Genomic DNA, 7117 nt, shown 5'->3' on the forward strand with positions numbered 1-7117 from the left:
GAGCGTGAAAAGGACATGCACTTAGCTTTAGCATAATTTAAGGTTATTTACAGGTCTGAACACCATGTACTCAATGCGTTTAGGTGTGGTTGGAACGCTTCACGGTTAGTCAGTAGAAATTTTACGGAATATGGCTGAATCATCGGCGAACCTTATTATTCAGGACGACATGCAGTCAGGCAAATCAATAATATAGACTATAAAAAGCAAAGCACAAAGCACACTCCCTTGAGGAACGCTCGACGCAACTCGAATAAAGGAGGATTTGTGGTATTCATGGTGCAGGTGTTCTTGTGCAAATTGGATTATTTCGCTAGGAACTATTTTTTAAACGGCGCCCTACTGCCCCACAAATTATAATTTCATACCCGCCTCTGTACTGTGCTTCGAGTGAGCACGGGCCGTGTTAGTGGATTGGTCACACAATATAAGTGCCACGCAAGGGGGACAAATGGCTTATTTTGTGCTGTCACGGCTCCAGGAACTGTGGCCACGCTGCCATTCGCCGAAGCTGCAACAGCTGCTCGAAGCCCGAGAATCGCACGCAGCAGCCCAACTGGCGTCATTGAGGAGGTAATGTACGGTATGTGCACATCGGCCATTGGCGACGTTCTACTGCGAATCGAACGTTAGAACTCACTTATCCATTATTTGGGGCGTGAGTGTTTCAGCAGAATTTAATGACATTTTGCGATGAACCTTTGAGAAACAAGATGGGAAATGTTGCACGTTTATCGAATTGTTTTAGCAAGACTTGCTATTTGCATAGGCTGCGGTCAGGGTTCGAAACGACTGCTTCCGAGCCACAGATTCTGCAGTACAGGAAGACATGAGGCAACCAGGGTCGCAAGACAGAGGGAGAATCGTTAAAAAATTTAATGTAAGCTTTTACGTGCGAAAACCAGGATCTGATTATGGTGCATGACGTAGGTGGGGACTCGCTAAATTTGGACCAGCTGGGGTTCTTTAACGTGCACCCAAATATAAGTACACCGGCGTTTTCGCATTTCGTCCCTATCGTAATGCGAGGCCGCCGTGGCTGGGATTCGGTCCCGCGACCTCGTGCTTAGCAGCCCAATACCATAGACACTAAGTAACAACGGCAGGTGAGGCAGAATCGTCGACAACTGCTAGAACGACATATTGCTCGTTAACGACTATGCGTCCATGCGCGGTTACCTGCATGCGGAAAAATCGGTGAATTTGCTCGGCCCAATTTCGTTGCAATTGGCCTGCGCACTGCGACGCTCGTCACCGTCCTCGAGCGAGATTTAATTCCAACGAACAGTTCTTTTCGTATATTTTTTTTTAAAATAAATGCGTGACCCATGGGTGGGTGGTTGATTCACATTTCACCCTCGCAGTGTCCCGACCTGCCTGCATGCTGCCCTTCGGCGACGCTGCGGTGGCTGCTCGACGCCGAAGAATCGCACGCAGCAGCACCGCCGCGAGCAGCACTCACTTCGCCAAGTGCATCGCATGCTGCAGCTGCGGCGCCTCCAGCGATCCAGTGTTGCCGAACGAGGTCACGTCGACTATTCTTTCTCTAGAAAGAGTCGACGCGCGTTGTCACTACGTTTATGTTAACTCTTTTGCTTTCGTGATCCGTCACTTTTGGTTCTACTCCTTCTTTAATATATCAATAAATATGGTTTTGATTGTCTACTCGCGTGACGTCTATGCTAAAACGCTGTCGTTATGCGAGAAGAGATGATTTCAAGCAGTGCCGAAGCATCTCCTGTCCTATACCCTTGCTATCAACAATCGCAATAAGGGAGTACAACTACTGAAATTATGACGGTGTGTTTCGCGGTCGTGTACGTGTACCGCCATCTTCTGGTAGTCCTTGGCTCAAATGCAGCAAACAGTGTTAAGAAAGTAAAAGCAAGAGCAACACAGTAGTTCTACCGCAACTTTCGCGGTGGATATCTGGAAACTGGTGCTACCCTTAGGATTCGATCAAAATGAATATTGTTACCTAGGAAGACGCATGAAGAATATGCCTTGCAAAAGCGCCGGCAACCATTCTTAAAGTACATGTGCCGCATAACGCAGTCGGTTAAAAACTTCGTTAGAGATTTTTAGTAACGAGTCAGTTATCGAATTTTATTTATCGTGCAGATATCACTCTTCAATTATTCCACTTGAAGGATTCGAATTGCGTTAAAATGCCGCAGGCAGCTTTAAAAAAATACCCTATAGTCTAAAACATAAACCTGTCATAACGCCCTCAAGCCCCTGCTATTCTTAAGCGAGTGCATTAAGGTTCCGCACTTTCGACATGCTTACCGAGAATAGACTGGCCTATAACGAGGCCTGCTTTTCATTTGCGCTTCTGCGTTCCGTACATGAGATTTTGTGAATGCTGTATTATGCGTCAGCTGGGATGTGTAATAAAAGCAAGAGCGTTGCGGGGAACGTCACGTGTTATGTAAATGTGATGAAACGCTGACATATGTGGGAAGCATCATTTGAGTGGAAAGCGATTCCCCGTTACGGAGTCAAGCGAAGGTAAAGCCGCTCCCACCAGGTACCATGACAGCAAGTTACATGCGCAAACGTGGGTAAACAATAGTAAAAGCAATGTGTCTTCAGCAGAGTAATGGTTCTAGAAGGGGATTTACCCGTAGTCAAACAGGATGCTGCTACAAGTGCGAAAAACGATTCACTGACTCCTGACAGAAGCGAATGGAAAGCGTCACTTCATCTTGGCAATAGGTTGCAAAAAAATCTTGTAATATTCGCCTACGTTATAGCACGACGGAATGTTGCACTGACTCTGGAAACAAAGCCCTGACATCCTTCCAGTTAGAATTAGGCGAATCTATTCCTTCAGACAGAATTGATCGGTCGCACAGGGCGGAAAGTTCGACGGAAATAAAAATCCGCCCGTTAATATGACGTATTAACGAACCAAAGTGGAAGTCTCCGGACGAAAGTCAGGCGCGACGCACTTTCGTACGCCGCGTCAGGTCGCAACACGATGTCGTTGCGTCTGGAATGCTTTCATCCAGGATGCTAACCTTGATGTCAATGGTAATATTGATGGGTTTTTTCGGCAATGAAGCGCACGGCTGGGAATCGATAGCAAAGCTGTAACGAACTGCTACGATGTTCATGCCGGTAACAGAGGCGCATACGAGTCTGGCGGTAGAAAGTTTATAGAGTTGCTGGCCAAGAAGGAAACGGAGAGACTGCACAATGGACAGAAAACGCAATTGTTCCACATTATGAAGGTACTCGCGCGAATACTGATCACAGGCCCGTGCAGGTGTTCATGAAGGAACCCGTGGTGTATTGCACCCCCAGTACTACCTCCTATTAAGATAGACTGAGCCTGTACAGGAAAGCTTTATCTACCTCAGAGAGGTGGAGAGGTCGGCGGGATAATGGAGCATGTGGCCTGCTACTCTACATAAGGGAAGGGGAAGAGGGGAACGAAAAGGGTCACAATGGGGGATGATACTTCCCCGAAATGTTAATATTATAACTTCGGTGGTGTTTAAATGGAAAACGAGAATCTTATTATGAGGCACGCCGTAATGCAGCATTCGGGATTAATTTCTCATCGAGTGGGGTTCTCTAATGGGCCCCTAAATCAAAGTACACGAGCAAATTCGTGTTTCGCCACAGCATAAATGCGGCCACTGCGGCTAGAGCTGAACCAATCAGCTCGAACTCAGCCGCGAAACATCACAGCCACTGCGCCATCGCAGCAGTGCCCTGGGCTTCTGGCTCGCAATGCGTTGGAAATATTAATTACAAGAAACAACCTTCTTTTCCCGTTTTCTTACATCTATCTAAAGAAATAATAAACCACAATACTGTCACAAAGCAGTGAAAATTTAATCAAGAACATCAGCTACATCCGTGCCTTTCTGCCCTTCTATTGAGTACAGTTCACTGTCACTGTCTCCGCCCCATACTTATCAAAAATATTGTGCCCTTGCCAAAAACATGAAATTAATAAAATTCAGTTCATAAACAGTCGAAGACCACAAATTGACATTATAGTTAGAGGTATTGCCTCACTAATAAATACACGTGGAACAGGAGACTTTTTAGAGCTTAATATTATCTGCCCTGAAAATACATCGATTTCTAATTTCTCCCACACAACAAAGACTCGATGCGTTCGCAACAACATTGGAAATATTACACAACACACATGTTGAGTAAGGAAGACACTAATAGCGAGGCTTGAATCAAAGCTACATTTTTTATTCACTTCTTTGTATCTTCTCCAATCGGTACATGACCGGGTGTTACCTAAGCTTCACTGTTACGACGCGCCCGTGTTGATCGCGGAGGAACGTCATCATCATTATCAACGCATGGAGACACTGGCGCGCACGCTCTTCATTGATTATGGTTACCGGAGCAACAATAGGTACCAGATAGGCTCTACAGCGCAGGACGACCGATTACTATATATGCCCGAATTATTTAATGCAATCATACCATGTACAGTTTTTAGTCTCACCAGCACATCATTAACAGTAACAAGAAGATATCACGGATTTAGGTATCCGCAATTGTAGCTTCTACAGAGATCCCTCGAGACAGAGAGAGAGAGATAGAGAAATAAACTTTATTCTTGACCAGGCTTCTTGAGCCCAAAGGTAGGTGGCCTCCTCAGTCCAGGTAGGTATGGTTCGCTGCCGCCGCCCGAACCCTGATCACCAACCGTAGCTGGCTGTCAGGGTCTTGCGTCACAAGCAGAGCCTCCCACTGGTCTTCCGATTCTTCCTCTGAGTCCGCTTCTTCCTGCATGTTTCCCTTCGTTCTCGAGGATATACCGCTGCGTCCGTGTATACCGTCTGTGCCTTGGTTGCTAGGTATTTCTCTACATATTTTGCCCTAGCGTTCCGCCAGGCTGTGTGTAAATTCGGGTCCATGTTTCTTGGCAGGGATCCTCGAGAACAAAGGGAAACAGAACAAAGAGTCGTCGCGGCAGTAATAGACTCGGACTATAGGGAAATCGCTTGCGCGTCGGCACGGGATTGTACGGTAACCAAGGGAGAAGAAATGGCTGTTGCTCTAGCAGCTGTGGAGGGCTACCGCACAAATAGATCCCTGATAATTCTAACAGACTCCAAGGAAGCATGCCGAAACTACATTAACGGCAGAATCGGTCAAAAAGCACTCAAAATCTTCCTCCGCACTGGCCAACAGAATAAACGCATTAGACACACCATCTTTTGGGTTCCGGGGCACACTGAGATTGAGGACAACCAAAGGGTTGATAGGACCGCTCGCGAGCATACAAACAGAGCGGACCTAAACAGTGATCCTGAGGACTTCATGACAGTGATCCCAACGTACTCTGACATACTAAATTACCATAGAGGGACGAGGATCAGATATTCCCCGCCCCACAATACACTCACTCAACAACAGGCAGTTTACAAGGCGAAAGCTGCAGACAGGAACTTTCCCAAATTTACATATACTATGCAAAATGTCCCAAGTCAATACAGGGACACATGCCCGTGGTGTGGCGCAATACCCACACTTTACCACATCACATGGGAGTGCAATACGGATAAGTAATTCCACAAAATAGAAAATCTGAGTGCGGAGCAGTGGGAGAGCGTGCTTTGCAGCGGCGACCCTAGCCTCCAACGGAGGCTGGTGGATCATGCCCGACGAGAAGCCACGCTCAGTGATGCCCTGAAATAGGGGCGCCAACTATGCAGGCCGGAGATCATCATCAACCAATAGAAGACGGAGACATCCGGCCCGACCACTGAATTACTCTTTCTAGACTAATAAAGTTTACTTCCTCCTCCTCCTGCATGTTATCGCCTGGTGGTGATGATGATTGTGGTACTTCGTGGTTATTCCTGCACTCCAGCACCATATGACGCAAGGTGTTGGGCGTGTCCGGCATGCAGAACTTGGAGTTTCGCCCGTAGGTGCCCACATACATGGCGTGCAGCAGTGTTCCATGCGGATAGGTTCCAGTATGGACTCTTATCCCGGTTACCGCTTGTTCCCTACTCATCGTCTTGTGCGCAGGCGGGTAGCGACGCCTCTGCTTCCTGTAGTGCGCCAAGATATGCGAGTACTTGGATATCCGTTCATCATCGTCGTCACAGTCGCTGGTCCGTGTTCTCTGCGCTTCAGATTTGGCTCGGCGTGCATTACCTCGAGCCGCGGCGTGCGCCGCCTGGTTCCCCGCGAGACTCGTGTTCCGGTGTCCAGAGGATTGGTGCTGTTTCTATCTCCGTGTTGGTCAGGATCTGGAGTGCTGCCTTTCCGATCCTTCCGGTCATATACCTTCTGTATGCTTCTTGTGAGTCCGTCACCACGGTAACCAAGGTCTTCTTGCACGTTGCCTTGGCCAGGGCTATGCCCAGCTCTTCTGCTGTGCTCGCGTCCTTATCACGTATGGATGTGGCTGTTAGTTGTTCGCCGTTCTCTTCGACCACGCTGATTGAAAATCAGTCGTTTGTTTTGTACTGTCAGGATTGGGGGCTCAATCCCATCGCTCGTAACCCGTTGTCAAGATTGGAGTCAGGCATGAATTCGAAGGTAGCTGGCCCATGCCGTCGTCCTACTTATCCACGCTGAGGACGTTGATGAAGGGAAGGACTGCTTTTCATCTAGAACGAGGAATACGGGTTAATTTACAGTATTTACATGCAGTTCATCAGTCTAGCAAGACTGCGAGAGAAAGTACGTCAGTCTAACACGACTGCTTGTGACAGTGCCTCAGTCCAACATGACTGCTTAAGGAAAGTGTGTCCAGCATCCGCACAACAGCGGCTTATAAGCACTCGGTCCCCCCTTGATTCAAAGGGGACGGAAACGTTCGTCCAGTCATTGTAAACACGCCGCCTCTCCCCGGGACGGCTTACACACACACACACACACACACACACACACACACACACACACACACACACACACACACACGCACGCACGCACGCACGCACGCACACACACACAGGTGCCTGGCCCGGAGCCGACGTCAGAGGGGCTTCGTACAACTCGGAGCCGAAGCGGGTAGCGCCCCGGGTAGCACATTGTCTTGCGTCTTGGTCGGCGCGTGGGAAGCAGCCTACGACGACGTTCGCGCGGCAACTCCCCCACCCGTAGCAGATCAGGTCCG

General features: G+C 48.3%; 1 long non-coding RNA gene across 1 annotated transcript; it reads left to right on the forward strand.

The window, feature by feature from the left end:
• The first annotated feature begins 494 nt into the window (after window positions 1-494).
• Window positions 495-1665, forward strand: LOC129381166 (uncharacterized). The gene is made up of 2 exons (XR_008609400.1): window positions 495-583; window positions 1365-1665. It is a non-coding gene; the product is annotated as an uncharacterized lncRNA (long non-coding RNA).
• The last annotated feature ends 5452 nt before the right edge of the window (window positions 1666-7117 follow it).

Source organism: Dermacentor andersoni, chromosome 1 (genome assembly GCF_023375885.2).
Source record: "Dermacentor andersoni chromosome 1, qqDerAnde1_hic_scaffold, whole genome shotgun sequence".
Classification (NCBI taxonomy): domain Eukaryota; kingdom Metazoa; phylum Arthropoda; class Arachnida; order Ixodida; family Ixodidae; genus Dermacentor; species Dermacentor andersoni.